Below are 18,582 nucleotides of genomic sequence, written 5' to 3'. Positions count from 1 at the left end.
GAGCTCAGCAGGAACACCCATTCACACTGAGCGCAGCAGGAACGTCCAGTCACACTGAGCGCAGCAGGAACGTGCCGTCACACCGAGCGCAGCAGGAACGCCCAGTAACACTGAGCGCAGCAGGAACGCACAGTCACACCGAGTGCAGCAGGAACGTGCCGTCACACCGAGCGCAGCAGGAACGTCCAGTCACACTGAGCGCAGCAGGAACGCCCAGTCACACCGAGCGCAGCAGGAACGTCCAGTCACACCAAGCGCAGCAGGAACGTCCATTCACACCGAGCGCAGCAGGAACGTCCAGTCACACCGAGCTCAGCAGGAACGCCCATTCACACCGAGCGCAGCAGGAACGCCCAGTCACACTGAGCGCAGCAGGAACGCCCAGTCACACTGAGCGCAGCAGGAACGCCCATTCACACCGAGCTCAGCAGGAACGCCCATTCACACCGAGCACAGCAGGAACGCCCAGTCACACCGAGCGCAGCAGGAACGCCCAGTCACTCCGAGAGCAGCAGGAACACCCAGTCACACCGAGCGCAGCAGGAACGCCCATTCACACCGAGCGCAGCAGGAACGCCCAGTCACACCGAGCGCAGCAGGAACGTCCAGTCACACTGAGCTCAGCAGGAACGTCCAGTCACACCGAGCGCAGCAGGAACGTCCAGTCACACCGAGCGCAGTAGGAACGCGCATTCACACCGAGCGTAGCAGGAACGCCCAGTCACACCGAGCGCAGCAGGAACGCCCATTCACACCGAGCGCAGCAGGAACGTCCAGTCACACTGAGCGCAGCAGGAACGCCCAGTCACACCGAGCGCAGCAGGAACGCCCAGTCACACCGAGCGCAGCAGGAACGTCCAGTCACACCGAGCGCAGCAGGAACGCGCATTCACACCGAGCGCAGCAGGAACGTCCATTCACACCGAGAGCAGCAGGAACGTCCAGTCACACCGAGCGCAGCAGGAACGCCCATTCACACCGAGCGCAGCAGGAACGCCCATTCACACCGAGCGCAGCAGGAACGCCCAGTCACACCGAGCGCAGCAGGAACGTCCAGTCACACTGAGCGCAGCAGGAACGCCCATTCACACCGAGCGCAGCAGGAACACACATTCACACCGAGCGCAGCAGGAACGCCCATTCACACCGAGCGCAGCAGGAACGTCCATTCACACCGAGCGCAGCAGGAACACCCAGTCACACCGAGCGCAACAGGAACGCCCATTCACACCGAGCGCAGCAGGAACGCCCATTCACACCGAGCGCAGCAGGAACGCCCATTCACACCGAGCGCAGCAGGAACGCCCAGTCACACCGAGCGCAGCAGGAACGTCCAGTCACACTGAGCTCAGCAGGAACGTCCAGTCACACCGAGCGCAGCAGGAACATCCAGTCACACTGAGCGCAGCAGGAACATCCAGTCACACCGAGCGCAGCAGGAACGTCCATTCACACCGAGCGCAGCAGGAACGTCCAGTTACACCGAGCTCAGCAGGAACGCCCATTCACACCGAGCGCAGCAGGAACATCCAGTCACACCGAGCGCAGCAGGAACGTCCATTCACACCGAGCGCAGCAGGAACGTCCAGTCACACCGAGCTCAGCAGGAACGCCCATTCACACCGAGCGCAGCAGGAACGCCCAGTCACACCGAGCGCAGCAGGAACGTCCAGTCACACCGAGCGCAGCAGGAACGCCCAGTCACACCGAGCGCAGCAGGAACGTCCAGTCACACCGAGCGCAGCAGGAACGTCCAGTCACACCGAGCTCAGCAGGAACGCCCATTCACACCGAGCGCAGCAGGAACGCCCAGTCACACTGAGCGCAGCAGGAACGCCCATTCACACCGAGCTCAGCAGGAACGTCCATTCACACTGAGCGCAGCAGGAACGCCCAGTCACACCGAGCGCAGCAGGAACGCCCAGTCACACCGAGCACAGCAGGAACGTCCAGTAACACTGAGCGCAGCAGGAACGCACAGTCACACTGAGCGCAGCAGGAACGCCCAGTAACACTGAGCGCAGCAGGAACGCACAGTCACACTGAGCGCAGCAGGAACGCCCAATCCTCCAATCATCCAATCATCCAATCCTCCAATCATCCAATCATCCAATCCTCCAATCCTCCAATCATCCAATCCTCCAATCATCCAATCCTCCAATCATCCAATCATCCAATCATCCAATCCTCCAATCATCCAATCCTCCAATCCTCCAATCATCCAATCCTCCAATCATCCAATCCTCCAATCCTCCAATCCTCCAATCATCCAATCCTCCAATCCTCCAATGATCCAATCCTCCAATCATCCAATCCTCCAATTCTCCGATCATCCGATCCTCCAATCCTCCAATCCACCAATCCTCCAATCCTCCAATCCATCCTCCAATCCTCCAATCCTCCGATCATCCAATCCTCCAATCCTCCAATCCACCAATCCTCCAATCAACGAATCCTACAATCATCAAATCCTCCAATCATCCAATCCTCCAATCCTCCGATCCTCCAATCCTCCAATCCACCAATCCTCCAATCCTCCAATCCTCCAATCATCCGATCCTCCAATCCTCCAATCCTCCAATCATCCGATCCTCCAATCCTCCAATCCACCAATCCTCCAATCATCCAATCCTCCAATCCACCAATCCTCCAATCCTCCAATCATCGAATCCTACAATCATCAAATCCTCCAATCATCCAATCCTCCAATCATCCGATCCTCCAATCCTCCAATCCTCCAATCCTCCAATCCTCCGATCCTCCAATCCACCAATCCTCCAATCCTCCAATCATCCGATCCTCCAATCCTCCAATCATCCAATCCTCCAATCATCCAATCATCCAATCCTCCAATCCACCAATCCTCCAATCCTCCAATCCACCAATCCTCCAATCCTCCAATCATCCGATCCTCCAATCCTCCAATCCACCAATCCTCCAATCCTCCAATCCTCCAATCATCCGATCATCCAATCCCCCAATCCTCCAATCATCCAATCCTCCAATCCACCAATCCTCCAATCCACCAATCCTCCAATCCTCCAATCCTCCAATCATCCAATCCTCCAATCCTCCAATCATCCAATCCTCCAATCCTCCAATCATCCAATCCTCCAATTCTCCAATCATCCAATCCTCCAATCCTCCAATCATCCAATCCTCCAATCATCCAATCATCCAATCATCCAATCCTCCAATCCTCCAATCCTCCAATCATCCAATCCTCCAATCCACCAATCCTCCAATCATTCCAATCCTCCGATCCTCCGATCCTCCAATCCTCCAATCATCCAATCCTCCAATCCTCCAATCCTCCAATAATCCAATCCTCCAATCCTCCAATCATCCAATCCTCCAATCCTCCAATCATCCAATCATCCAATCCTCCAATCCTCCAATCCTCCAATCATCCAATCCTCCAATCATCCAATTATCCAATCCTCCAATCCTCCAATCATCCAATCCTCCAATCTTCCAATCCTCCAATCCTCCAATCCTCCAATCCTCCAATCCTCCAATCATCCAATCCTCCAATAATCCAATCCTCCAATCATCCAATCCTCCAATCTTCCAATCATCCAATCCTCCAATCCTCCAATCATCCAATCCTCCAATCATCCAATCATCCAATCCTCCAATCTTCCAATCCTCCAATCCTCCAATCCTCCAATCATCCAATCCTCCAATCCTCCAATCATCCAATCCTCCAATCCTCCAATCCTCCAATCATCCAATCATCCAATCATCCGATCCTCCGATCCTCCGATCATCCGATCATCCGATCATCCAATCCTCCAATCCTCCAATCATCCAATCATCCAATCCTCCAATCCACCAATCCTCCAATCTTCCAATCCTCCAATCATCCGATCCTCCAATCCTCGAATCCACCAATCCTCCAATCCTCCGATCATCCGATCCTCCAATCATCCAATCATCCAATCCTCCAATCCTCCGATCCTCCGATCCTCCGATCATCCAATCCTCCAATCCTCCAATCCTCCAATCCTCCAATCCACCAATCCTCCAATCTTCCAATCCTCCAATCATCCGATCCTCCAATCCTCGAATCCACCAATCCTCCAATCCTCCGATCATCCGATCCTCCAATCCTCCAATCATCCAATCCTCCAATCCTCCAATCATCCAATCATCCAATCCTCCAATCATCCGATCCTCCGATCCTCCGATCCTCCAATCCTCCAATCATCCAATCCTCCAATCCTCCAATCCTCCAATCATCCAATCCTCCAATCATCCAATCCTCCAATCCTCCAATCATCCAATCATCCAATTCTCCAATCATCCAATCCTCCAATCATCCAATCCTCCAATCCTCCAATCATCCAATCCACCAATCCTCCAATCATCCAATCATCCAATCCTCCAATCATCCGATCCTCCGATCCTCCGATCCTCCGATCCTCCAATCCTCCAATCATCCAATCCTCCAATCCTCCAATCCTCCAATCATCCAATCCTCCAATCATCCAATCCTCCAATCCTCCAATCATCCAATCATCCAATTCTCCAATCATCCAATCCTCCAATCATCCAATCCTCCAATCCTCCAATCATCCAATCCACCAATCCTCCAATCATCCAATCATCCAATCCTCCAATCCACCAATCCTCCAATCCTCCAATCCTCCAATCCACCAATCCTCCAATCCTCCAATCATCCAATCCTCCAATCATCCAATTCTCCAATCATCCAATCCTCCAATCATCCAATCATCCAATCCTCCAATCATCCAATCCTCCAATCATCCAATCATCCAATCCTCCAATCCTCCAATCATCCAATCATCCAATCCTCCAATCATCCAATCCTCCAATCCTCCAATCATCCAATCATCCAATCCTCCAATCATCCAATCCTCCAATCATCCAATCCACCAATCCACCAATCCACCAATCCACCAATCCTCCAATCATCCAATCATCCAATCCTCCAATCCTCCAATCCTCCAATCCTCCAATCATCCAATCCTCCAATCATCCAATCCTCCAATCCTCCAATCATCCAATCCTCCAATCCTCCAATCATCCAATCCTCCAATCCTCCAATCCACCAATCCACCAATCATCCAATCCTCCAATCCTCCAATCATCCAATCATCCAATCCTCCAATCCTCCAATCATCCAATCCTCCAATCATCCAATCCTCCAATCATCCAATCCTCCAATCATCCAATCATCCAATCCTCCAATCATCCAATCCTCCAATCATCCAATCATCCAATCCTCCAATCCACCAATCCTCCAATCATCCAATCCTCCAATAATCCAATCATCCAATCCTCCAATCCTCCAATCCTCCAATCATCCAATCCTCCAATCATCCAATCCTCCAATCCTCCAATCATCCAATCCTCCAATCCTCCAATCTTCCAATCATCCAATCATCCAATCCTCCAATCATCCAATCCTCCAATCATCCAATCCTCCAATCATCCAATCATCCAATCCTCCAATCCTCCAATCCTCCAATCCTCCAATCATCCAATCCTCCAATCCTCCAATCATCCAATCCTCCAATCATCCAATCCTCCAATCCTCCAATCATCCAATCCTCCAATCCACCAATCCTCCAATCATCCAATCCTCCAATCCTCCAATCATCCAATCCTCCAATCCTCCAATCATCCAATCATCCAATCCTCCAATCATCCAATCCTCCAATCCTCCAATCATCCAATCCTCCAATCCTCCAATCCACCAATCCTACAATCATCCAATCCTCCAATCCTCCAATCATCCAATCCTCCAATCATCCGATCCTCCAATCCTCCAATCATCCAATCCTCGAATACTCCAATCATCCATTCCTCCAATCCTCCAATCATCCAATCCTCCAATCATCCAATCCTCCAATCATCCAATCCTCCAATCCTCCAATCCTCCAATCATCCAATCATCCAATCCTCCAATCATCCAATCCTCCAATCCTCCAATCCTCCAATCATCCAATCCTCCAATCATCCAATCCTCCAATCCTCCAATCCACCAATCCTCCAATCATCCAATCCTCCAATCCTCCAATCCTCCAATCATCCAATCCTCCAATCATCCAATCCTCCAATCATCCAATCCTCCAATCATCCAATCCTCCAATCATCCAATCCTCCAATCATCCAATCCTCCAATCCTCCAATCATCCAATCCTCCAATCATCCAATCCTCCAATCCTCCAATCCTCCAATCATCCAATCATCCAATCCACCAATCCACCAATCATCCAATCCTCCAATCCTCCAATCATCCAATCCTCCAATCCTCCAATCATCCAATCCTCCAATCATCCAATCATCCAATCCTCCAATCATCCAATCATCCAATCATCCAATCCTCCAATCATCCAATCATCCAATCCACCAATCCCACCAATCCTCCAATCCACCAATCCTCCAATCCTCCAATCCTCCAATCCTCCAATCATCCAATCCTCCAATCATCCAATCCTCCAATCCTCCAATCATCCAATCCTCCAATCATCCAATCCTCCAATCATCCAATCCTCCAATCCTCCAATCATCCAATCCTCCAATCCTCCAATCCTCCAATCCACCAATCCTCCAATCATCCAATCATCCAATCCTCCAATCCTCCAATCCTCCAATCCTCCAATCCTCCGATCATCCGATCATCCGATTCTCCGATCCTCCGATCATCCGATCCTCCAATCCTCCAATCATCCAATCCTCCAATCCTCCAATCATCCAATCCTCAAATCATCCAATCCTCCAATCATCCAATCATCCAATCCTCCAATCCTCCAATCATCCAATCCTCCAATCATCCAATCCTCCAATCATCCAATCATCCAATCCTCCAATCATCCAATCCTCCAATCATCCAATCCTCCAATCATCCAATCCTCCAATCATCCGATCCTCCAATCCTCCAATCATCCAATCCTCCAATCCTCCAATCCTCCAATCATCCAATCCTCCAATCCTCCAATCATCCAATCCTCCGATCCTCCGATCATCCGATCATCCGATCCTCCGATCATCCGATCCTCCAATCCTCCAATCCTCCAATCCTCCAATCCTCCAATTCTCCAATCATCCAATCCTCCAATCCTCCAATCCTCCAATCCACCAATCCTCCAATCATCCAATCCTCCAATCATCCAATCTTCCAATCCTCCAATCCTCCAATCCACCAATCCTCCAATCATCCAATCCTCCAATCATCCAATCATCCAATCCTCCAATCCTCCAATCATCCAATCCTCCAATCATCCAATCCTCCAATCATCCAATCATCCAATCCTCCAATCATCCAATCCTCCAATCATCCAATCCTCCAATCATCCAATCCTCCAATCATCCAATCATCCAATCCTCCAATCATCCAATCCTCCAATCCTCCAATCCTCCAATCATCCAATCCTCCAATCATCCAATCCTCCAATCCTCCAATCATCCAATCATCCAATCCTCCAATCCTCCAATCATCCAATCATCCAATCATCCAATCCTCCAATCCTCCAATCATCCAATCCTCCAATCATCCAATCCTCCAATCCTCCAATCCTCCAATCATCCAATCCTCCAATCATCCAATCCTCCAATCATCCAATCATCCAATCCTCCAATCATCCAATCCTCCAATCATCCAATCATCCAATCCTCCAATCATCCAATCCTCCAATCCTCCAATCCTCCAATCATCCAATCATCCAATCCTCCAATCCTCCAATCCTCCAATCCTCCAATCATCCAATCCTCCAATCATCCAATCCTCCAATCATCCAATCCTCCAATTATCCAATCCTCCAATCCTCCAATCATCCAATCCTCCAATCATCCAATCATCCAATCCTCCAATCCTCCAATCATCCAATCCTCCAATCCTCCAATCTTCCAATCATCCAATCATCCAATCCTCCAATCCTCCAATCCTCCAATCATCCAATCCTCCAATCATCCAATCATCCAATCCTCCAATCCTCCAATCCTCCAATACTCCAATCCTCCAATCCTCCAATCATCCAATCATCCAATCCTCCAATCATCCAATCCTCCAATCATCCAATCATCCAATCCTCCAATCCTCCAATCATCCAATCCTCCAATCATCCAATCCTCCAATCATCCAATCCTCCAATCCTCCAATCCACCAATCCACCAATCCTCCAATCATCCAATCCTCCAATCATCCAATCATCCAATCCTCCAATCCTCCAATCATCCAATCCTCCAATCTTCCAATCATCCAATCATCCAATCCTCCAATCCTCCAATCCTCCAATCATCCAATCCTCCAATCCTCCAATCCTCCAATCATCCAATCCTCCAATCCTCCAATCATCCAATCCTCCAATCCTCCAATCCTCCAATCCTCCAATCATCCAATCCTCCAATCATCCAATCCTCCAATCCTCCAATCATCCAATCATCCAATCCTCCAATCCTCCAATCCTCCAATCATCCAATCCTCCAATCCTCCAATCATCCAATCCTCCAATCCTCCAATCCACCAATCATCCAATCCTCCAATCCTCCAATCCTCCAATCATCCAATCCTCCAATCATCCAATCATCCAATCCTCCAATCCTCCAATCCTCCAATCCTCCAATCATCCAATCCTCCAATCCTCCAATCATCCAATCCTCCAATCCTCCAATCCTCCAATCCTCCAATCATCCAATCATCCAATCCTCCAATCCTCCAATCCTCCAATACTCCAATCATCCAATCCTCCAATCATCCAATCATCCAATCCTCCAATCATCCAATCCTCCAATCATCCAATCATCCAATCCTCCAATCAATCATCCAATCCTCCAATCCTCCAATCCTCCAATCCTCCAATCCTCCAATCCTCCAATCATCCAATCCTCCAATCATCCAATCCTCCAATCCTCCAATCATCCAATCCTCCAATCATCCAATCCTCCAATCATCCAATCATCCAATCCTCCAATCATCCAATCCTCCAATCCTCCAATCCTCCAATCATCCAATCCTCCAATCCTCCAATCTTCCAATCATCCAATCATCCAATCCTCCAATCCTCCAATCATCCAATCCTCCAATCCTCCAATCCTCCAATCATCCAATCCTCCAATCATCCAATCATCCAATCCTCCAATCCTCCAATCCTCCAATCATCCAATCCTCCAATCATCCAATCCTCCAATCATCCAATCCTCCAATCCTCCAATCCACCAATCCACCAATCCTCCAATCATCCAATCCTCCAATCATCCAATCATCCAATCCTCCAATCCTCCAATCTTCCAATCCTCCAATCCTCCAATCCTCCAATCTTCCAATCATCCAATCATCCAATCCTCCAATCATCCAATCCTCCAATCATCCAATCATCCAATCCTCCAATCCACCAATCCTCCAATCATCCAATCCTCCAATCATCCAATCATCCAATCCTCCAATCCTCCAATCATCCAATCCTCCAATCTTCCAATCATCCAATCATCCAATCCTCCAATCCTCCAATCCTCCAATCATCCAATCCTCCAATCATCCAATCATCCAATCCTCCAATCCTCCAATCCTCCAATCCTCCAATCATCCAATCCTCCAATCCTCCAATCATCCAATCCTCCAATCCTCCAATCCACCAATCCACCAATCCTCCAATCCTCCAATCCTCCAATCATCCAATCCTCCAATCATCCAATCCTCCAATTCTCCAATCCTCCAATCCTCCAATCCTCCAATCCTCCAATCATCCAATCATCCAATCCTCCAATCCTCCAATCTTCCAATCATCCAATCATCCAATCATCCAATCCTCCAATCCTCCAATCCTCCAATCCTCCAATCCTCCAATCATCCAATCCTCCAATCATCCAATCATCCAATCCTCCAATCCTCCAATACTCCAATCATCCAATCCTCCAATCATCCAATCATCCAATCCTCCAATCATCCAATCATCCAATCATCCAATCCTCCAATCATCCAATCCTCCAATCCTCCAATCATCCAATCCTCCAATCCTCCAATCTTCCAATCATCCAATCATCCAATCATCCAATCCTCCAATCCTCCAATCCTCCAATCATCCAATCCTCCAATCCTCCAATCATCCAATCCTCCAATCCTCCAATCATCCAATCATCCAATCCTCCAATCATCCAATCCTCCAATCCTCCAATCATCCAATCCTCCAATCATCCAATCCTCCAATCCTCCAATCCACCAATCCACCAATCCTCCAATCCTCCAATCCTCCAATCCTCCAATCATCCAATCCTCCAATCATCCAATCCTCCAATCATCCAATCCTCCAATCATCCAATCATCCAATCCTCCAATCCTCCAATCCTCCAATCATCCAATCATCCAATCCTCCAATCCTCCAATCATCCAATCCTCCAATCTTCCAATCATCCAATCCTCCAATCCTCCAATCATCCAATCCTCCAATCCTCCAATCATCCAATCCTCCAATCCTCCAATCCACCAATCCACCAATCCTCCAATCCTCCAATCCTCCAATCCTCCAATCATCCAATCCTCCAATCATCCAATCCTCCAATCATCCAATCCTCCAATCATCCAATCATCCAATCCTCCAATCCTCCAATCCTCCAATCATCCAATCATCCAATCCTCCAATCCTCCAATCATCCAATCCTCCAATCCTCCAATCCTCCAATCCACCAATCCACCAATCCTCCAATCCTCCAATCCTCCAATCCTCCAATCATCCAATCCTCCAATCATCCAATCATCCAATCATCCAATCATCCAATCCTCCAATCCTCCAATCCTCCAATCCTCTAATCATCCAATCCTCCAATCATCCAATCATCCAATCCTCCAATCCTCCAATCCTCCAATCATCCAATCCTCCAATCCTCCAATCCTCCAATCCTCCAATCATCCAATCCTCCAATCATCCAATCCTCCAATCCTCCAATCCTCCAATCCTCCAATACTCCAATCATCCAAGCCTCCAATCATCCAATCATCCAATCCTCCAATCATCCAATCCTCCAATCATCCAATCCTCCAATCAATCATCCAATCCTCCAATCCTCCAATCATCCAATCCTCCAATCTTCCAATCATCCAATCATCCAATCCTCCAATCCTCCAATCCTCCAATCCTCCAATCATCCAATCATCCAATCCTCCAATCCTCCAATCCTCCAATCCTCCAATCATCCAATCCTCCAATCCTCCAATCATCCAATCCTCCAATCCTCCAATCCACCAATCCACCAATCCTCCAATCCTCCAATCATCCAATCATCCAATCATCCAATCCTCCAATCATCCAATCCTCCAATCCTCCAATCCTCCAATCCTCCAATCCTCCAATCTTCCAATCATCCAATCATCCAATCATCCAATCCTCCAATCCTCCAATCCTCCAATCATCCAATCCTCCAATCCTCCAATCATCCAATCCTCCAATCCTCCAATCATCCAATCATCCAATCCTCCAATCCTCCAATCCTCCAATCCTCCAATACTCCAATCATCCAATCCTCCAATCATCCAATCATCCAATCCTCCAATCATCCAATCATCCAATCATCCAATCCTCCAATCATCCAATCCTCCAATCATCCAATCATCCAATCCTCCAATCATCCAATCCTCCAATCCTCCAATCATCCAATCCTCCAATCCTCCAATCCTCCAATCATCCAATCATCCAATCCTCCAATCATCCAATCCTCCAATCATCCAATCATCCAATCCTCCAATCATCCAATCCTCCAATCATCCAATCATCCAATCATCCAATCCTCCAATCCTCCAATCCTCCAATCCACCAATCCACCAATCCTCCAATCCTCCAATCATCCAATCCTCCAATCATCCAATCATCCAATCCTCCAATCATCCAATCCTCCAATCATCCAATCCTCCAATCATCCAATCATCCAATCCTCCAATCCTCCAATCCTCCAATCATCCAATCCTCCAATCCTCCAATCATCCAATCCTCCAATCCTCCAATCCACCAATCCACCAATCCTCCAATCCTCCAATCATCCAATCATCCAATCCTCCAATCCTCCAATCATCCAATCCTCCAATCCTCCAATCCTCCAATCATCCAATCCTCCAATCCTCCAATCATCCAATCCTCCAATCATCCAATCATCCAATCCTCCAATCCTCCAATCCTCCAATCATCCAATCCTCCAATCCTCCAATCATCCAATCCTCCAATCCTCCAATCATCCAATCATCCAATCCTCCAATCCTCCAATCCTCCAATCCTCCAATACTCCAATCATCCAATCCTCCAATCATCCAATCCTCCAATCATCCAATCCTCCAATCATCCAATCCTCCAATCATCCAATCATCCAATCCTCCAATCATCCAATCCTCCAATCCTCCAATCATCCAATCCTCCAATCATCCAATCATCCAATCCTCCAATCCTCCAATCCTCCAATCCTCCAATCATCCAATCCTCCAATCATCCAATCATCCAATCCTCCAATCATCCAATCCTCCAATCATCCAATCCTCCAATCCTCCAATCCTCCAATCCTCCAATCCTCCAATCCTCCAATCCTCCAATCATCCAATCCTCCAATCATCCAATCATCCAATCCTCCAATCATCCAATCCTCCAATCATCCAATCATCCAATCCTCCAATCCTCCAATCATCCAATCCTCCAATCATCCAATCCTCCAATCCTCCAATCCTCCAATCCTCCAATCATAATACGATTTGTGTAACGATTGGATACATTTGATTGTCTGTTATTTATTTTCTACTTTTCCCCCCATGAAAGTGGAGTTCCCCTTTAAAGTCCAGAATACAGCGCTGCGCTGTCATTGGTCCGATTCTATGCTGTAGAATCCCGGACTGATCCTGCCGGTCCCTGTGTCCCCTATGTGTGCTGAGCACAGCCCCTCCCCCACAGTACAAGCACCTCCCCCACTGTACAAGCACCTCCCACACAGTGCAAGCACCTCCCCCACAGTACAAGCACCTCCTCCACACAGTACAAGCACCTCCCCCACAGTACAAGCACCTCCTCCACACAGTACAAGCACCTCCCCCACACAGTACAAGCACCTCCCCCACACAGTACAAGCACCACCCCCAGAGTACAAGCACCACCCCCACACAATACAAGCACCTCCCCCACACAGTACAAGCCCCTCCCCCACACAATACAAGCACCTACCCCACACAATACAAGCACCTCCCCCACACAGTCAAAGCCCCTCCCCCAAATAGTACAAGCCCCTCCCACACAATACAAGCACCTCCACCACACAATACAAGCACCTCCCACACACAGTACAAGCACCTCCTCCACACAATACAAGCACCTCCCACACACAGTACAAGCACCTCCCACACAATACAAGCACCTCCCCCACACAATACAAGCACCTCCCACACACAGTACAAGCACCTCCTCCACACAATACAAGCACCTCCCACACACAGTACAAGCACCTCCCACACAATACAAGCACCTCCTCCACACAATACAAGCACCTCCCACACACAGTACAAGCACCTCCCACACAATACAAGCACCTCCCCCACACAATACAAGCACCTCCCACACACAGTACAAGCACCTCCTCCACACAATACAAGCACCTCCCACACACAGTACAAGCACCTCCCTCACACAGTACAAGCTGTGGGATGGAGGGGAGGATGGGAGGAGCTCTGTGCTGATGGTGAATGGATGGGAGGAGCTCTGTGCTGAGGGTGAATTGATGGGAGGAGCTCTGTGCTGAGGGTGAATGGATGGGAGGAGCTCTGTGCTGATGGTGAATGGATGGGAGGAGCTCTGTGCTGAGGCTGAATGGATGGGAGGAGCTCTGTGCTGAGGATGAATGGATGGGAGGAGCTCTGTGCTGATGGTGAATGGATGGGAGGAGCTCTGTGCTGAGGGTGAATGGATGGGAGGAGCTCTGTGCTGAGGATGAATGGATGGGAGGAGCTCTGTGCTGATGGTGAATGGATGGGAGGAGCTCTGTGCTGAGGGTGAATGGATGGGAGGAGCTCTGTGCTAAAGGTGAATGGATGGGAGGAGCTCTGTGCTGAGGCTGAATGGATGGGAGGAGCTCTGTGCTGAGGGTGAATGGATGGGAGGAGCTCTGTGCTGAGGCTGAATGGATGGGAGGAGCTCTGTGCTGATGGTGAATGGATGGGAGGAGCTCTGTGCTGAGGGTGAATGGATGGGAGGAGCTCTGTGCTAAAGGTGAATGGATGGGAGGAGCTCTGTGCTGAGGCTGAATGGATGGGAGGAGCTCTGTGCTGAAGGTGAATGGATGGGAGGAGGTCTGTGCTGAAGGTGAATGGATGGGAGGAGCTCTGTGCTGATGGTGAATGGATGGGAGGAGCTCTGTGCTGAGGGTGAATGGATGGGAGGAGCTCTGTGCTGAAGGTGAATGGATGGGAGGAGCTCTGTGCTGAGGCTGAATGGATGGGAGGAGCTCTGTGCTGAAGGTGAATGGATGGGAGGAGCTCTGTGCTGATGGTGAATGGATGGGAGGAGCTCTGTGCTGAGGGTGAATGGATGGGAGGAGCTCTGTGCTGAGGGTGAATGGATGGGAGGAGCTCTGTGCTGAGGGTGAATGGATGGGAGGAGCTCTGTGCTGAGGGTGAATGGATGGGAGGAGCTCTGTGCTGAGGGTGAATGGATGGGAGGAGCTCTGTGCTGAGGCTGAATGGATGGGAGGAGCTCTGTGCTGAGGGTGAATTGATGGGAGGAGCTCTGTGCTGATGGTGAATGGATGGGAGGAGCTCTGTGCTGAGGGTGAATGGATGGGAGGAGCTCTGTGCTGAGGATGAATGGATGGGAGGAGCTCTGTGCTGATGGTGAATGGATGGGAGGAGCTCTGTGCTGAGGGTGAATGGATGGGAGGAGCTCTGTGCTGAAGGTGAATGGATGGGAGGAGCTCTGTGCTGAGGATGAATGGATGGGAGGAGCTCTGTGCTGAGGATGAATGGATGGGAGGAGCTCTGTGCTGATGGTGAATGGATGGGAGGAGCTCTGTGCTGATGGTGAATGGATGGGAGGAGCTCTGTGCTGAGGCTGAATGGATGGGAGGAGCTCTGTGCTGAGGGTGAATTGATGGGAGGAGCTCTGTGCTGATGGTGAATGGATTGGAGGAGCTCTGTGCTGAGGGTGAATGGCTGGGAGGAGCTCTGTGCTGAGGGTGAATGGATGGGAGGAGCTCTGTGCTGAGGGTGAATGGATGGGAGGAGCTCTGTGCTGATGGTGAATGGATTGGAGGAGCTCTGTGCTGAGGGTGAATGGCTGGGAGGAGCTCTGTGCTGAGGGTGAATGGATGGGAGGAGCTCTGTGCTGAGGGTGAATGGATGGGAGGAGCTCTGTGCTGATGGTGAATGGATGGGAGGAGCTCTGTGCTGAGGGTGAATGGATTGGAGGAGCTCTGTGCTGAGGGTGAATGGATGGGAGGAGCTCTGTGCTGAGGCTTCCTGTACATTCACAGATCACTGTGCCCCTTCCCCCGCTCTCCATCCTGATACAACCCCCGCAGCAGTCAGAGGAGAGGGGGGAAGTCAGGAGCACTGCGAGGCCGGGGGGGGGGGGGACCCAAGCAGTAGGGGGAATGGGCAGCTCATGTATGGATTGGGGTGTGCTCAGGCACACCTGGCACACCTATGGCACTCATCACTCTATCCGTGTCACTGAGAGGTGAATTACTAAAACCGGAGAGTGCAAAATCCCTCCCAGTTCTGCAGAGGAACCAATCAGATTCCAGGATTTATTTCTAAATCTTCATGAAGGAGGAAGGAATCTGATTGGTTCCTCTGCAGAACTGGGAGGGATTTTGCACTCCGGTTTTAGTAAATAAACCTCTCAGTGTCGGATTGTCCGCCGCAGCGTCCTTCTATGAGTCGCTGATCGCCGCCATTACCAATATAAAATCAATAAAAATTCCATAAATCCATCCCATCGTTTATAGATAACTAAAACCTCTGCGCAAAACGATCAATATCCGATTATCAATATCCGATTATCAATATCCGATTATCAATATCTGATTACCAATATCTGATTATCAATATCCGATTATCAATATCCGATTATCAGTATCCGATTATCAATATCTGATTATCAATATCCGATTATCAGTATCTGATTATCAGTATCTAATTATCAATATCCGATTATCAATATCCGATTATCAATATCTGATTATCAATATCCGATTATCAGTATCTGATTATCAGTATCTAATTATCAATATCCGATTATCAATATCCGATTATCAATATCTGATTATCAGTATCTGATTATCAGTATCTGATTATCAATATCCGATTATCAATATCTGATTATCAATATCTGATTATCAATATCCGATTATCAATATCTGATTATCAATATCCGATTATCAATATCTGATTATCAATATCTAATTATCAATATCTGAGTATCAGTATCCGATTATCAATATCTGATTATCAATATCTGATTATCAATATCCATTTATCAATATCCGATTATAAATATCTGATTATCAATATCCATTTATCAATATCCGATTATCAATTTCCGATTATCAATATCTGATTATCAATATCCGATCAACAATATCTAATTATCAATATCCGATTATCAGTATCCGATTATCAATATCCGATCAACAATATCCGATTATCAATATCCGATTATCAGTAACCGATTATCAATATCCAATTATCAGTAACCGATTATCAATATCCAATTATCAATATCCGATTATCAAGTTGTAATTATTATGGTGATAATCGGATATTGAAAAATGGATATTTATAATCAGATATTTATAATCGGATATTGATAATCAGATATTGATAATCAGATATTGATAATCAGATATTGATAATTGGATATTGATAATCGGATACTGATAATCGGATACTGGTAATCGGATATTTATAATCGGATATTGATAATCAGATATTGATAATCAGATATTGATAATTGGATATTGATAATCGGATATTGATAATCGGATATTTATAATCGGAAATCGATAATCAGATATTTATAATCGGATATTTATAATCAGATATTTATAATCGGATATTTATAATCAGATATTGATAATCAGATATTGATAATCAGATATTGATAATCGGATATTTATAATCAGATATTGATAATCAGATATTGATAATCGGATATTGATAATTGGATATTGATAATCGGATATTGATCGGTGTGTGATAATTATCACCTCTACAAACTACGGGAAATATTCTGGAGCTTTTATTGATTTTATATCGGTAACCGTGGTGACCAGCGATCTATAGTGGGACTGCGGACAATCGGACACGCTGTGGGGTCGGTGACACCATACAATGATCTGAGGTAAATAATATGCACTGTCACTGGAATGTGTGCCTAGGGGGTGTTTTCTGTGTGATCACCTTCTATATCAGCAGACATCCCGGATATTTCTCTCATTGGAAGTCATTCAGCGGATTTCTTTCCTCAGAGATTCCCGCCACTCTACTCTCCGGTCACATGACATGAAATGTATGAGAGGAATCCCCGCCCCGCCCACCTCTCAGTCACATGGACTGTACCAAGTCACACTCCGCCCCCCCGGGGGATGGAACGTTTCGTGTGGCCGGTGTCACGTGATAACATTTGCCCGCGAAATCCGAGTTCCCGATAACCAATGAGAGCGCTGCTCGCTGTGTGACGTCACCCGGCGGAGAGGTGATCCCGGGGTCGGTGGGCGGTCTTCTCTCAGTGCTGTGTTGTCGGTGGAGGAGTTCAGTGATCGGTAGAGAATGGCGCAGACTCGGGTCACTCAGTACTTCGGACAGCGGAAGAGGGCGGCCGAGGGGCCCCTGGAGGGGAAGCGGAGGAAGGGGGAGGGGATCCGAACCGCAACCCGGAGCCACAAACTGGAAGAACTGCTGAGAACCCCGGAGAGACCAACCGGGACCCCCTCCCCCACCTCACCCCGGGGACCGAGCGGGAAGAAGAGGAACCGACCGGAGATCCCCCGACCCGACCGGAGTGCCAGGAAGAGACTCCGCCTACCGGGGGGCGAGGAGGAGGTACCGACTACTATTCCCATCCCCCCTACTACTACTCCCATCATCCCCCCTCCATTCCACTACTATTCCTATCATCCCCCCCTACTACTATTCCTATCATCCCCCCCTCCTACTACTCCCATCATCCCCCCTCCATTCCACTACTATTCCTATCATCCCCCCCTTCCACTACTATTCCTATCATCCCCCCCTACTACTATTCCTATCATCCCCCCCTCCTACTACTCCCATCATCCCCCCTCCATTCCACTACTATTCCTATCATCCCCCCCTTCCACTACTATTCCCACCCCCCCCTACTACTATTCCCATCATCCCCCCTCCATTCCACTACTATTCCCACCCCCCCCCTACTACTATTCCTATCATCCCCCCCTACTACTACTCCCATCATCTCCTCCTACTACTATTCCTATCATCCCCTCCCCTACTACTACTCCCATCATCCCCCCCCCTTCCACTACTATTCCCATCCCCCCCTTCCACTACTATTCCCATCATCCCCCCCCCCTTCCACTACTATTCCCATCATCCCCCCCCCCTTCCACTACTATTCCCAT

This window comes from Pelophylax lessonae (assembly GCF_965119305.1).
Source record: "Pelophylax lessonae genome assembly, chromosome: 10".
Lineage (NCBI taxonomy): Eukaryota > Metazoa > Chordata > Amphibia > Anura > Ranidae > Pelophylax > Pelophylax lessonae.
This window is presented reverse-complemented; position numbering follows the sequence as displayed.